We start from the raw sequence: 16,168 nt of genomic DNA, 5'->3' as shown, positions 1-16,168 counted from the left end.
TTTGTTTTTTTTAATGAGGAAAACAACTTTGGATCAGGTAATGCTGTTTATATAAAAAAATCCAGGAAATAATGCTTATATATGGCACATATCATGCATAAAATATTATATGTTATAATAAAAATAACAATTATATAGCACCCTATGTATGGTTTGAAAAGCTCTGCCCTCATCTTTTTATTTGTTTTTCTAACAAATAATAGTTTTCACCCATCTTTTTTGGCAAAGTTTTGTGTTTTGCATTTCTATCTCTCTCTCTTCCCTCTCCCCTCCCCCTGACAGAAAGAAATCTTAATGTGGACTTTACATACTAATCATAGATCCATATTAATCATGACACTGTCCTCATCTTGTAGTCCAAGGCTCTAACATAACATTGACTTCCTCTTAGTTCAGGTTCCATGTTGCAATGAAAATGAGGCACTTGAGTCATTGAACATTTGACAGTAGAGTTTTACTCTGCCCTGTTAGCAAGAAAGTGCAACAAGGATACAGTGAAATTTAACCTCTTTGGCCACAAGCCTGTGGTCCAGATTTGCATCTGGCCATTATGTCATCAGTTTGGCAATTTTGTGAAGTTTCTTAGGCATCTGCCAAGTATGAGACACCCCAACCTCTCCATAGCTGGGACTTGCTCTGCCCTTAGTTGGCCAGCAAGTCCAGGGTAAATAAAGTCCAGGAAGAAGTTTGACCTGCACTTACCTGTGTGGGTGAAGGTATGGGGAAAAACTAGCCTAGTATGGAAAGCTGTATCCAGTCAGCTTCTGAAAGCAATTTTGTCCTATCACCTCTCAAGTGATCCTCACAGAAACCTGGGAGGCAGGTATTATATTTCTGTTTTACAAATAATGAAACTGAGGCTGACAAATTAAGTGACTTTTTGATTCTAAGAATTAGCACAAATGTGAAATTTAGTTTTGTTTTCCATAATAAAATAATTTTTATCCTCAGTGCTGTCAACTGAACCAAACCAGCCTCTAACTGAGGATGGCTCGAGCCAAACAGCAAACTAAAGGCAAGAGAGTCAGGAATCTAACAAGTTTAATTTCAAAGTGAGGGAAATAGCTTGCAAGCAAGCAGGAATCAAATACTTGTACCAGTGGCCCTGCACCTAGTGGAAGAACCCCAAGGCAGTGTGATGAGATCATATTACTTATACCAATGGTTTACAAGTGACCTGTAACCATGGTAGTGGAGGGGTAACAGCATAAATGAGACAAGTCTAATTCATTGCAGAGCTTTATGACCTGAGCATGGGTGTCCAGTGCTTGATTGAGCTCAGAGAAAACCTGGTATGGGTCAAAGCAATACTATGAAGTTATGATTTTGCCGAGGGTGAGATCATCCAAAGGATGAGCACAAAGAATCATTTTGATAAGCTTGGCACAGTCTGTTTGTTGAACATTTACACTAAAAACAGGATATTTTCTATCTCTTGATGATGCTGATAATGGCAGTTAATATTTTAAATACAACATTCTTCCAATTTAGTTACAAGGTCTGTTTTACTAAGAATTTTAAAGTACAGGGAAAGGACTTCATTTGTCAAAACAGATGATAGTAATTCTTAAATGTCTTTTTCTACAATTAAGCTTTCTTGGTAAAATGAATTTCAAGGGGCTGCTGGGTGGCACAGTGGTTTTAGAGCACCAGTCCCTGAGTCAAGAGTTCAAATTTGGCCTCAGCTGCTTAACTGTGTGACCCTATGTAAGTCACTTATCCTTGATTGTCTCTAAGAAGAAAAAAGAAAAGTGTGTTTCATTCCTTACAGTGGTAGAGTTCTTGAATTAGCAATGATTTTGAGGTTTTGTGTTATTACAGGCTTTGAATATCGATTTTTCCCCTTTTCTGACTTACAGTATGATTTGAAGGAAGGTCTAATTACAGTAGTTTTCTTTTCCTCATATAGTTTTAACCATTGTAGAATGCAGTTGTGACACTGTTGTAACTAAAAAAGCACTGTTTGTGTTTGGTCCTACTATAAATTCAGAAGTGCCCTGGATGATTCTAATTATGAAATGCTGATTATTTTTAATGGAATGTAAATAAGGTAGCACCAAGACTTATATTCCATGACTAATGAAAGCTGGTGTTCTATAAGCAGAGAAATAGAGAAACTAGGATATTAGAAAAAATAAAGTTGACAGGCAGTTAATGCATACTAGTTTGGACTCTTTAGATATTCCTTTATTTTCCTAATTTTTAATGATAAATTCCTTTGTGAAAAAAAAAGTAACGAGAATACAAAAATGTTAACTATCTTCACTTCCTTCTGCCTACAAAATATAATTTTCACATGAAACTAATTGAGAATAGTCATTTGTAAGACTAGATCAAATCATACCAGACCCCCCTAATCCATTAGATTCCTAATTGTAACAAATCCAGCTGTATGGCAGATGTGATCCTTACACACACATGTGTGTACACTCACATACACACGTATACACCCACAGTTTTATTGTATTTTCATTTTTCCCCTATTACAGTAACAACTTTGAACATAAAGCAGCTAAATTGTTCTGTGGTATTATTTATGATAGAAAAATGTAGTAGTAGAAGGAAAAAAATAATTTCAGCTTTTTAAAATTTTTTTCAGGATCACAGACTATGTAAATTTATGATAGTAAAATTTCTAACTTGTGATGATTAAATAATGCCTGTACATAGGACTTTTCAAAACAACAAATATAGCAATGCTATCAGTAGTAGTTATAGTAGTATTCAAAATAAATTCATTTTGTGTTACCTTAAGATTTAGAGTTATGGGCATCTTCAAGGTAAAGAGTTCCTTTATTGGCAAAAACTAAAAGAGGAAATGGATCTCCTCTGTTCCTGCTGTTAAGCCAATCTTGGCACAGAGAAAATGTGGCCAGGTTTCTTTGTAGAGTTATTGCCACAGCAAAAAGCTTGTTTCAGCACCACCAGCAACCTCTTTGACTCAGTACTCCCTCATATTTCACACTAAGCTTACTCCCTCTGACCTTCAAGCTAGACTCACTTGCCATACTTGTAGATCAAAAAATGAAAAGGACCTAATAGGCTATCTAATCCCCTAATTTTGTAGAGGAAATTGAACTTAACTGAGGAAGTTAAGTAATTTGCCCAAGGAAATTCAGGTAGAATTTGAATCCAGATTCTGACTTCAAAATCAGTGTATTCTCTTTATCCAAAGTTCACTGGATTTTGCAGAAAGATTTCCAGACCATAGTCCGTAATGTTGACAAGTAGATCAGAAACCTCAGAAGTGGAACCTTAGAGATCACCTAGTCCAAAGCTGTACATGAGCCAAGGATTCTCCTCCTTTATATCTTTAATATGTGGTTACCCAGCTTCCTCTTATGAATTTTCAGTAACAGAGAACTCTTTGCTTCCTGAGGCAGCTTATTTTGTTTTTGTAAGGCCATCATATCCTCCATCCAGGTCATTACCCCGGGTGAATAAAATGCTTATTGACTGACTGACCACAGTGACCATTCTGTGGTAATGGGACAACTGGAAAAGACATTTTCCCCCCATTTGATCCCTTTTTGAGGAAAAAAAAAATTGGCAAAATTTTACTTTATAAATTTAAATGAATGTGTTGATTTCACAATTTTTATTGCCACCCTATTTGTGCTAGTTTAAAAAGGTTGTAAACTGCTGTCAAAAAAACATGTATATGTGTGTATAGATATGTATAGACATACATATGCATGTATATTAATGTTATATCTACATTTTAGACATAAGCCTGCTAGAAGCAATTTTAGTCTATTTAACATTCTTCATCCAAACCTTTTCTAATTTAGAGATAGATGTTCAAACTGGCAGAGTTCTGTCCCAAGATGACTTTAGGTAACATTTATAGAAATCCTAGCAAAGGAAAGAAATAGTATGAGGTTAACATTCTTTATCCTCTCCCATCAAGTTTTTTCCTAAAGTCATTTACCTCCTACCACAAAGAACTTATATTTTACTAAAAGAAATAACATGTACACAGATAAGTCAATACAAAATAGTTTTTAAAAGTATACTGTTAGATACATAGGTCATGAGAATAGATATATATCAAAATATTCATTAGACTTTTTATGTTAGCAATAAATTAGAAATAAAGTAGGTACCTATTAATTAGGAAATAGCTAAATGAATTATAATTTATGAATATAATGGAATATTATCATTCTTTTAAAAGATTATGAATATAAGAAATCTGAACTGATATTAAAGTCAAGTGAGCAGAAAATGATATGACTAAAAAGTTAATAAATACTAACCTTTCTATAGTACTTTAATGTTTGCAAATATCTCATTTGATCCTCACAACAATCTTGGGAAGTACGTGCTGATATTATTATTATTATTATTATTATTGTTGTTGTTGTTGTTGTTGTTATTGTTATTGTTATTATTATTATCTTCCATTTTATGATGACAAAAATGAGACACATAGAGGTTTAAAAATGTGCCCAGGATCACATAACTAAGTAAGGGTCTGAGGCAGGATTTGAATTCAGACTTTACCTTCCAGATCTAGTGCTCTACCATTGTGTCATCCTACTACCTCTACAATTCTAAGATGTTGCAAATATTCAACATCACTTTTTGCAGTTAAGTTTGAGAAAATTGTTCACACTTGGTGAAAAAAAAAAGTTAACACCTTAATACTTCTCTGATTATATCTTAAGACGATATTTGAATTTCTGTTACAGAAATAAGAATACATATGTTGATATACATGTATATGTGTGGGTATAGACACACACACACATATGTTCTAGTCCTTAGTAATTGAATGGGCATAGCTTCAGGCAGATACATGGGAAAGATCTTAAAATAGAAAGATCAAGGTCAGTCACTGAATCCTGAGCCATCCCAGTCATCTTGACCTTTGTCTTGCCACTCAACTCTGATGACTTTGGAGGAGAGAGAAAGGCTAACTTTGTTCAGCTCTGTCTCACTGAAATTCAATTCTCTCTTCTAGAATGAAGGACAAATAACAACAGCAACAAATATACAAACATTTCATATGGAGTCCGCATATAAATAATAATTTTAAAATGCATATGTGTGTATTTTTATACTTCTATTTGTATTATTTTTGTAAGGGAGAGGGGTGCAGTATACATATATAAATACATCATCTCTGTGTAAACACATATACATTTTAGTTGGGTTGGGAGGCTGGGGGGAGAGGGGATAAATACAAGGCTGATTTGTTTTCATCCTAGAGAAAATAGGAAGCTTCTAAATTTTTTAACAGGAATTTTAAGTCAAGTAAGCAGGATTTATTAAATTCTTCCTATTACTAGGCACTGGACCAAGTATTGGAAATATAATAAAGCTCAGTTCTTATTAGTGCAAATCATGATTCCATTAAATGGTCACACTTTTCTAATTTTCAGTATTCAAAGCTAATAATAATTATGTGTAAAACATATTAATTGGTTCCAGCCTAATGAAAATTTTTATTAACAAAGTTTTTTTTAATCTGTTAATTAACAGTGTAATAGTAAAGGATAAACAAAATGTAGGTGGGCCATTAGATAGAATATTGGACCTGGGATTAGGAAGACCCAAGTCCACAAACCTTAACAAATGATTTAAACTTTTTACTTCAGTTTCCTCATAAAATGAAATAAGGATAACAATAGCACCTATCTCTCAGGATTATTGTGAGGATCAAATGAAGTAGTATTTGTTAAATGCTGGGATAATGCCTAACATGGTAGGCACTATATTAAATGCTAGCTAAAGTAATAATAAAATAATGATAATTTTTGTTATTTTTCATGCTTATTGCAATTAATAGAAAGTACTATTACAGTAGTGGTAGAAAGCATAAGTTTTTCAAATACTGACTGTTGTACTTAGAATCACTGATAACCTGATAGATTCGGAAAACCTTATCCATTTTGGTGGATTTGCATGCTCATGTCCTTCCATAAAAAAATCAAGTATAGTTGGACAACCTACATTATCTAAAAATCAATAATAATTTAAACATAATGTTGTCTACCTGACACACTAGGTTAAAATAACTTGAAGACACCAGTCTTCTAAACCAGCTTTATTCACCCACAGTTTCTTATTGACCACCAAAAACTGGAAACAATCAATAGCTGTAACCTCTGAGAAGAATTTTGAAACTAATTCATAGGAATTGGTTTTCATTGCATTACCTTCCAGTATCTGTTAGGTAATCCTTTGACCCTTTAAATTCAGGTTCTTTTTTTTCCTCTGTTAAAAAGAAAAGTTAGTTCTTGTATGTTTTATAATATGTACCACTGATTTTTGGATAGTCCATTATCTCATCCAATTTTAGAGTTACTATAATTATTTTTATACTATTCAGCTACATCAAATTTTTATTATAATAACAAGTTCCCTCCCACCACCACCATCCCATGTCTCTGCACAGGCAGTCTTCCCATATAAAATATATTTACCTTTGTTTTCTTTTGTTAAGTACTCTTTAAAATTATTTAATGCAACTTAGTAATATGGTATGAAGCTACACATTACATATACAATGATAATTAAGTACAGATTGATGATACCAATGTTTTAATATACTCAATAATTCACAAGTGTTACATTAACAGAACTTTTGACTCACCTTGAATCAGACCTGGTATCATTTTGTGATTCATGTTAAATTGAATTTCTTCTTTGAACTAATATGAATTACAACACAGTTGTATAAGCATGAAGAATGATGGTTACTGTGCTCCAGGAATTTACATTCTAATTGGGAAAGCATATACAAGGGCAGTAAAAAGATGACAGAAGGAAAAGATACCCACAAAAGGCCATGGTGGCCACGTTTTGAGAGTCATATGGGGGAACCGGGAGATAAATGAAGGATGACTGGCCTGGAACCTTCCTTAGATTAGAACTTCCAGGAGAAACTTCATTTGAGAAGTTTCAGGAGATATTGGAGGAGGGATCCCAATTGGGTCAGAGGAATCTTCCAGTATGAGAAGGTATTAGGTGTAGAGGGATCTTCTAAGTGAAAAGAAAGTTGAGGCATGATGAAATACAGAATTCTGATTCTGTGGAGCTTGGAGAGTACCGACGGTTGGGTTTTTTTGTCAGTCCCTGTTTTTCAGTCATTTTGATTTAGTAGTTATTTATTTAAAAGATGGATTGAATGGATTAAAGACTAGTCACACCGCACCATACATAGTAGGCCCTCATCCATGTACATGGGATCTTAAATGAATTTCTCAACCAGACCTAAAGTTAGAAAACATAAGTTTAAATTTGGCCTCAAACAATTACTAGCTTTGTGACCCTGTTAAGTCACTTAACCCAAGAGGTAGCTGTTATTACTATTCCTCTTTTACCATTGAGGAAAACTGATGCAAGCAGAGGTTAAGTGATTTGCCAAGGGTCACATAATTCTAGGCCTGTTACGATTTTGTAAGTATAATTCCCGTTTGCAAATTAAACATAAAATACATTTGTTTTCTGTGAACGTGTTTAAAGGACCTCATTTCAAAACTAAGGCCTTACAAAAGTTAAAATGTTACATTTTATTAGTCATCTTTAAGTGTTACATATGCACAATGAAGTTAGAAGTCAGAGTGATTAAAATTTTTTTTCCAAAAAAAGATATTTTATTCCTATAGTTCAATTTCAGAAAGAATTATTCAGGCAGGAAAGCTTTACGTGAGAATTTGCAAGAAAGGAACGGTTTCTACTATTCTTTATATTAATGAAGATCATGAGTACTTTTCACAAAAGATATACTTCCTTATTACAGACAGACCACAGGCTTAAATATCTGGGGAAGAAAAATGGATACTATCTGTAGTAATCACACCGAGCTCATTTCAGGGCTGCATCTTGAATATGTTTTTTCCTCAATTATAGGAAGGGTTGAAAACACTCCCTTTTTAGATGAGGTGCTGCCATTTAAATATATGAATATAAAGTATCTATTACTCCTTACTGAAATTTTAATTTTAAAAAAGAATTAAGGGTTGTTTTGTAAAGTTTATGATGATTGAAAACAGGCTTAAGAGGTTTCATTGCTGGGTGTAGCTTTTAAAAAGGCATCACAAGTGATGGTTGATTTCTAAAAAAAAAATCTCATTTTTTTTCCATTGTTTTTCTCAAACACTCAAAATTCAGTTACTTTACTATCAATCACACACACACACACACACACACACACACACACACACACAAACAGACAAAAAAACCACGTAAAACTGCATTGATAAGGATGGTGAGGACAGCATGATCTAGTGCATGTGTTCTTAACTTTTTTTGTTCCATGGACCCCTGTGGCAATATGGTGAAATCTATGAACATCTATCTGATGTTTTCAGATGCATCTTTAAAATCTACAAAAACCAATTACAAGGCATCAAAATATTTTAAAACAAGTTCACAGACCCCATTTTATGAATCCCTGGCTCAATGGGCAGAGAGCTATCTATTATCAGCAATACTAGAGATGAATTGCTGACTTCCATCAGTGGAGGGAGCTTCTATACCAGAAATTCCTTACATTTATAAAATCATGGTTCTGAACCAAAATTCAAATAAAAGGCATCATTATAAATTAGTACAATTTAACCTTTCTACTTTGGTATGGATGTATAAGTCATCAGCAAAAAAACTCATGTTTTCTCAAAAGGGAGATTCCAAGAACTTTGAGCATTTGAGTGATTATTCACAACATGCAAATGGGCAGCTAGGTGATCTAGAGGATGGAGTCAAAAAAGATCTTTAAGTTTAAATCCAGCTTCAAATACTGACTAGTTGTGGGATCCTGGACAGGTCACTTAACATGCTTGCCTCAGTTTCCTGTTTGTGAAATAGCAATGATAATAATGGCACCTAGGATCAAATGAGATAATTGGTTCTTGTCCTTGGTTCTCAAAGAGGACCAAAATGACATCACTGTGTTAGAGACAATCTGAACTCGGAATGCTCTACCACAGCTCTGGCCTGAAAAGTCCATATGAACACCTGTTGTGGTTACTCTAAACTTACACATCTCACATTTCCTTCCAAATACTCTAGCACTACAATTTATAATTATAAAAATGAGATAATAATTGTAAAGTGCTTGGCACAGTGCTTAACATATAGCAAGGACTATATAAATGAAATTTGTCAATATTGTTACTATTATTAAAAGTGTTATGCACTATATATAAATGAGGAAAAATTTTTACTCTCAAAATGTTAAAGGATTAGCTCATTTTATAGTTCTTCCTCTGTAGTATTTCATTTTGTGTGTGACCACATCTGGTTGGGCTAGCAAGAATGTACTAGCTACAAAATATAAGTAATTTAATGTTTGCAAAGATAAGAATTGGACCTGTGGTTGTTACAAGGAACTCCCTGAGAAGGAGAAATCACTCTTCTATTTAAGTCAGCACCTCCCCTGCAATTTGTAGTCTTAGAGATCTTTCTAGAAGACTGAGAGGTTGCAATTTACTCAGGATCATATAGCCAATGTTATCAGACAGACTTGAAACCAGGTCTTCTGGACATCAAGGCTAATTCTCTGATTAGCCTATTCGGTGGAATTGTTTTACATTAGTGAATTAAATACTACACAACGTCCATTCAACAATTTTACTTTTACTATTGTTTATATGGTAGCTGTTCTTGTTGACTTTTAAAACTCTTGACTTTGTGATATAATAGATCAATACCATTAGCAGAGAGGAAGAAGCTTATCTTGTTTACTGTATCAAAAGAGCATGTGACCAATTCTTTTGAAAGTTCTACCATGCTATTAATACTAGATATTTTTTAAAAGGTAGGAAGGGAAATTGAGATGACATATTTGGGTACAATCATGCTTTAGTACTTTTTTAAAAATATAATTTCATATTTTAAGATTGTGACTCTACCTTTTGATTTTAGAAGTACTAGGGTCAAATTCTTGTGAAAGTTCTACCATGCTGTTTTTTCTTTCCAATGGGAAGGATGAAAGGGTGGCAAATTTAATCACAACCTTGCTTTAATATACTAGACAGATCTAATTCTGTAAGTTGTTAAAAAAAAATACTATTTAGGGAAAGAGTTTTACTATTCCAAGTATCACAGAAATAAATCTTTGATAGTACTATTGCCATTGCTGACATTTGTGTCTTGTATAGATAATGATGTCCAACAAGTCCATTTATTTGAGCCCAGGAAGCAATTTATTAAGCCTCTTGCCACATTTAGATTACTGTGTTATTTGCAGCATTATTTAATATATCTTATAGGCACTATTTTGTTTGATACAACAGAAAATAAATTATCTGAAAAATATATTTTCAATTTTTAAGATAGTGTGGATTCTATCTTATTTTATTAGATATTTATCATAGTGAGCAATATTTTAAATGAAAATATGATGAGGATGCAGATCTATTTTAAAAATCACATTATTTTGTGTCTTTTTTTGATGATGTAGATTCATGGTAAAAATGAAAGCAGACAGTTTAATGTGAACCACAAGATGGTAAAGTTCATCTTGATATTGGTCAATATATCTCATTTGCATATCACACTGCTCATAGTATCTAAACAGTTCTATCAAACATTAGCCAATATACTATGAACTTAACATTTCAAAATAATTATTAATGGATAAAGTCACAAAGAATCATCCACTATTTTCTGTCATGCCTACCATTTTTCCTGTGCATAGCTAGGAACAATGGAAGAATTGCTTGTAATATGAAGTTATCGTAGTTACCCTCCTTTTGTATATAGATGATGTCTAAGAGGAAAAGGATTAAAGAATTATAAGAATCTTGAGTATAACCAAATTAAATTATAATAAGTTTTCATTTGCCAAAATGAAATTTTTGTTTGCTAAATTCTGAATATTTATTTTTTCACCCTCAGTAAATTTTGTGAATCATTATGAACTGGGTTTTTAAATAATCAATTTGAAAAGTGTTTATTAAATACCTATCATATAATTTACATGGTTAATATTTTGGATGGGGAGAGGATGAAGAAAGCATTTCAGAGAGGGAAATGCAAAAGAATGAATTAATCAAGTACCTGGGTTCAAATCCGGTCTCAGACACTTAATAATTACCTAGCTGTGTGGCCTTGGGCAAGCCACTTAACCCCATTTACCTTACAAAAACCTAAAAAAATTAAAAAAAAGAATGAATTAATCTCAAGAGGTAGGAATGCATACCCTGTATTGGCTGACATTGAGGAGACCAGGATATATATAGGTGATCAAGGTTAAAGTAAGAAATATCACACTGGAGAAGTTAGTGGAAGAGCCATCCTATAATATTTAGTTCTAGTCACTCTTAATTTCTGACTTTAAGAGCATTTTTTCCCCTTCTATGCAAAATAATTATTATCTAACTTACAATTTAGAGACTAATTTAGTCAACATTTTATAAAAATCTGCTATATTTGTGATTATGGGAAATTTGTAAATTTTTACATATAATGGTTTTCTTATTGATTTGTGGAATTTTAAGAGTAGAAAAATTGGAGATTTAAAGCTTTCTTAGTACCTGCTGAGAGAGCTAATATTATTTCTTGTGTTTTTTAAAATCTGCTTAAAAGTAATGCTGTTAATATTTGAACTTTTTTAAAGTTGTCATAAGTGATCATGTTTTAAAGATTGGGGATATGTTGAAGGGGGGATTAATTGAATAATAGTTCAAAAACAGTAGACAAAATATAGAGAGATATGTGAGTAAACAAAATATATGTATGTATCATGTGTCCCTTCATCTTTGAATTTTGACTAAGGTCCAGATTTTGTATCAGATGTCCTTTTGCCACTGACCCATTAAAGAAAAGTTTGTTCCTAAAATATGTGATGCCTCACTTGAAAATGTAATCTTTGAAGTTACCCATTTTGCATAATGAAAATTAAATGAACACTGTGGTATAGTTGTGTATATGGATATATTTAAAGAAAAATCACTGTTTCCTTAATTTTGGCTATATTTTGCCCCAATTTGGAAGCACTTAAGATGTAAGAATCAATGATAATTTGCCATATCTTACTGGTCCATCAAGCAGTATATTTATTAAGTACTTATTTTTCCAGGTTTTCTGGTAAACATTAATAACAACAATATGAACAAAAAAAAAGAGTCTTGCCTTCAAGGAGCTTAATAGGGCAAGTAATAACATATAAAAGGAAGCTGAAAAGGGAGAAAAGGTGAGGAAAAAGTTCAGGGAAAATGCAATCAACATTATAGAAAAGTCTAAGAGAGTGCATCTTGATGTGAAATGCAGTGAGAACTAGCCTGGGTGGACTCCTTAAAACCTCTGTCCTCCAGTCAGGAGAGGCCTCATGGGCAAAGGTTACTTCTGAAGTGTTACTTTCAGGGCTTAAGTGATAATCTTCAAGGGTGAAAAGACTTCTGGGGCAAAATATGACTATCCATAAAGTAAAGAGGAGTGCAACCTAGTAGGAAAAGAATGGCACCAATGAGGTTACAAGACAGAGATGAAAATAAGATAACATCAAAGGTCAAATAATCTAGAAGTTGTTTTCAATAAACTTGGGTACCATTGTATTTTCTTTTTTTTTATTTTAGGTTTTTTGTTTTTTTTGCAAAGCAATGGGGTTAAGTGACTTTCCCAAGGCCACACAGCTAGGTAATTATTAAGTGTCTAAGGCCACATTTGAACTCAGGTACTCCTGACTCCAGGGCCGGTGCTCTATCCACTGTGCCACCTAGCCGCCCTCATTGTATTTTCAAATGGTTTCCCAATTCATAAATTTTATTGATAAAGAGCCTTTTCTATCTAAGGAAGTTGAATATGTATGAATGAATATATATATTTGGATATTGAATGAATCAAAATTTTGTTGCTTTTCATTAACAATGAAATACCTAAAAAGCACTTAAATTTTTTTTATTTCATTGACCTCCATTGATTAAAAAAAGCAAATGACTCATCATTTTATGCTTATAGAAAAAATCTAATGAGTTCAAAGTAATTATTCCATTGTTCAAAAATTGTTGATTTTTTGGATAACTTGTTAACTTCAGAAAGTTATACAGATATTTTCTATGAAACATGTAGGTGTGAGGAGGCAGTTATACATAAAATCATTTCATTAATGAGGTTTCATTTAGAAAGTTAAATTATCACCTTTGGGAAGGAATTGGTTCATATTCATTTGCATCTTTAAGACTTTTTTGACTATTCAAACTGATTTCAAAATATTTTCTTTAATTCTTTTGGGACAAAATCAGATTTTTTCTTTGTTTTAATCATTTAATAATTTTTTCAATGAAATCCATTTGAGAAAAATTTTTCTTTAAAGGTCCCTTTAATACGTGAAAACTATTATTAATTGAAAGTGAATATAGTTAAAATGATAGTCTCCTTTCTTCTGTTATAATTTAATCATATTTCAGTGAACTTAAATAAGATAAGGGAAGATTTAGTTTCAGTTCAGTAGAATTTGATTCCTGGCTTATTTTGAGAGTTAAAGCATCTTTTCATTTAATAAATCTTTATTCCACTCCTGTTTGTATCTAAAACATTCCACTTTGTTTATTGTAGTGTTTAGAATTATTTCATTTTCAGAAAATGGTAAATTGAAATTTTGCAGGAAAAATAAGAAAAATGCAAAAATAGATTTTTTTTACTTGTGATTGCCTTTAATTTAGTAACATTCAAAATGAATAGATGTTTTAATATACCTAAACATAAAAAAGGATATGTACCTTAAAAAATTTGGTACCAACATTTTGCTATACTTTCATGATGTCATTTATATTACTTATATCATTTATATTGCTTATGTCATTTTTATTGCTTATAAGATATATCTCTGCTTGTATTGTCTTTTTGACTGCTTTCTTCACCCTGCTTAACAATGTAGTAGAATTCTTCATATTTGTCTTTCCTTTTTTAGGAATAACATTTATTTTCATACGTCTTCCACAACTTGTTTAGTCATTTCCAATTTGATAACAATTTTTTACAATAACAAATTGTGTTGCTTTGAATATTTTTGTACATATAGGTCCTTTCTTGCCATCACTACCTTCTTTAGCTATAAACCCAGTAATGGAATTGCTACATCAAAGTGTATAAACAGTTTAGTAAAGTTTCTTATGTAATTCTAAGTCATTGAATAATTTTAGTTGAACTTCCATATCACTTACCTCCATTGATTTATCATGCCTATCTTCTTATAATTAACTTTACCAAAGGAACTATCACTCTGTGATGAATGTCAAGTAATGAAACAGATTTGTCTTCATTTGCATTTTCATTAGTGATTTTGAGCAGTATTTCAGATATTTTGGATCCCTTGTAGTTTTTCTTTTGAATATAATTAAAATTCACTTTTGAATTACAGGTATGGGAGAGTTATTGTCTCTGTTAGTTTCTTCATGGTCTACCTGATTTATTTATTTTTTTGACATTGATTTCCTGAGACTTCCTTATCTTGTCAATCTGAATGCTTTTGCAGATATTCAGTGACTTTTACATTCTGCTTTTTGATATAAGTAATGTTCTCTAGTAATTTGTTTTATGTTTCATTTTCATTTCATGTTATTATTTACTCTCATTTTTCAAAATTTTGGTAATCTAATTTTTGTTTTCCTTTTTGTTTAATTTGACCAATTGGTATGCATTTTCTATGGGGGTTTTTTAAAAAGCTTTCTATTTTGTTTATTTCTTTCCCCCCCTCTTAATTCTGTTAATTTATCATTCTCAGATTTTTAGGTACATAAATATAAGTCAATTTGATAGTTAAACTGCAAATTCATTTCATTAATTTTTTAAGAAAATATGAGCAGTCAGGAAAATAAATCTGCTTCTTTAAACTAATGTAGTTATATTCCCAAGAGTCCTAGAAAGTCTTAATTCATTGCCTCCACTTCCTCTTTTACATACTTTTCAACATATTGCAATCTGATTTCAGTTCTCAACACTCATTGTAAATTGCCATTCCAAAGTTTCTTTGCTAGTTTGATAGGTATTTTAGAAATAGGCTTTTTAATTTTCAACTGTCAAATCCAAATACTAGTATTTAACCCAGTTAGAAGTACCTAATAAAATTTATTAACTAAATCTTTAACCAAGACTTTAACTTATTAGCTAGTTTCTTCTTGACCTTTCAGTAGCATTTGACCTTTTAATCACTCTCTCCTCCAAGATTCTTTCTCCTTTCTATATTTAATGACATGATTTAATTTTCAGTAGACATCAAAAGCCTTTCTTGTTCCCTCTTTCTTTACTCTCTATGTCTCACTTTCACCCTCTCGCTTTCTCTCTTGTTGTCTAAGAGTAGACTCCTGGTTATATATATAACCAGTCCTAATTTTACTTCTGAACTCTTTTCTTGCATTGCCAACTATCTACTAGGATTCTTAAACTGAATATCCTATAGAAATCTCAAATTCAACATGACTTTTCCCCTATTTTTGATCATGGATTCTGTCATCCTTGACATCTTGGAATAAAATTCAGCTATCAATTCAGTAATTTTAATTCACTGAGAACAGTGTAAATATTATCTGAAATAAAAGAAAATTGAAGACAAAAATTAGATTATGTGACTCCTCTGATGTCAGAATCAAGGAGTGGTTTACAGAGCTGATTTTTTTAACAGAAAAGAGGAATAAAAAATACAGAAAATAATTTTAAATATAATTCAATTAGAGAAGGCAGGTCACTTTACTTAGCTTCCCCCAGGCTTTCTTTCTTTCTTTTTTTAAAGATTTTTCAGGGCAATGGGGTTAAGTGGCTTGCCCAAGGCCACAGGACTAGGTAATTACTGGATTTGAACTCAGGTACTCCTGACTCCAAGGCCAGTGCCATCTAGCCACCCCTCCCCAGGCTTTTTTTTTTTAGGTTTTTGCAAGGCAAATGGGGTTAAGTGGCTTGCCCAAGGCCACACAACTAGGTAATTATTAAGTGTCTGAGGTCAAATTTGAACCCAGGTACTCCTGACTCCAAGGCCAGTGCTTTATCCAATAGGCCGCCTAGCCGCCCCTCCCCAGGCTTTCTTATCCTACTCTGAAGTCCTTGCCTTTTGTAACCAAGAAAGTAGACCAGGAAAGAGGAATTTAGGGTCAGTAGTTAACAGTTTCTCCCTGCCCCCACTGTCACCACCCCAGTCTTTCTTAGATGATTCCATTACTCAACTTAAGCTATAGCTCAGGAAAAAAAAGGAGTGTATCCATTAAGACAGGAAAGAGAAATA

General features: G+C 32.5%; 1 protein-coding gene across 9 annotated transcripts in view; it reads left to right on the top strand.

Moving 5' to 3' along the window:
• The window catches only part of DIAPH3 (diaphanous related formin 3), a 543,832-nt gene that overhangs the window by 463,173 nt on the left and 64,491 nt on the right, over positions 1-16,168 (top strand). The gene's annotated exons all lie outside the window — the stretch shown is intronic.

This window comes from Macrotis lagotis, chromosome 6 (genome assembly GCF_037893015.1).
Source record: "Macrotis lagotis isolate mMagLag1 chromosome 6, bilby.v1.9.chrom.fasta, whole genome shotgun sequence".
Lineage (NCBI taxonomy): Eukaryota > Metazoa > Chordata > Mammalia > Peramelemorphia > Peramelidae > Macrotis > Macrotis lagotis.
Note: the sequence above shows the minus strand (reverse complement) of the source record. Positions and strands in the feature narration are given on the sequence as shown.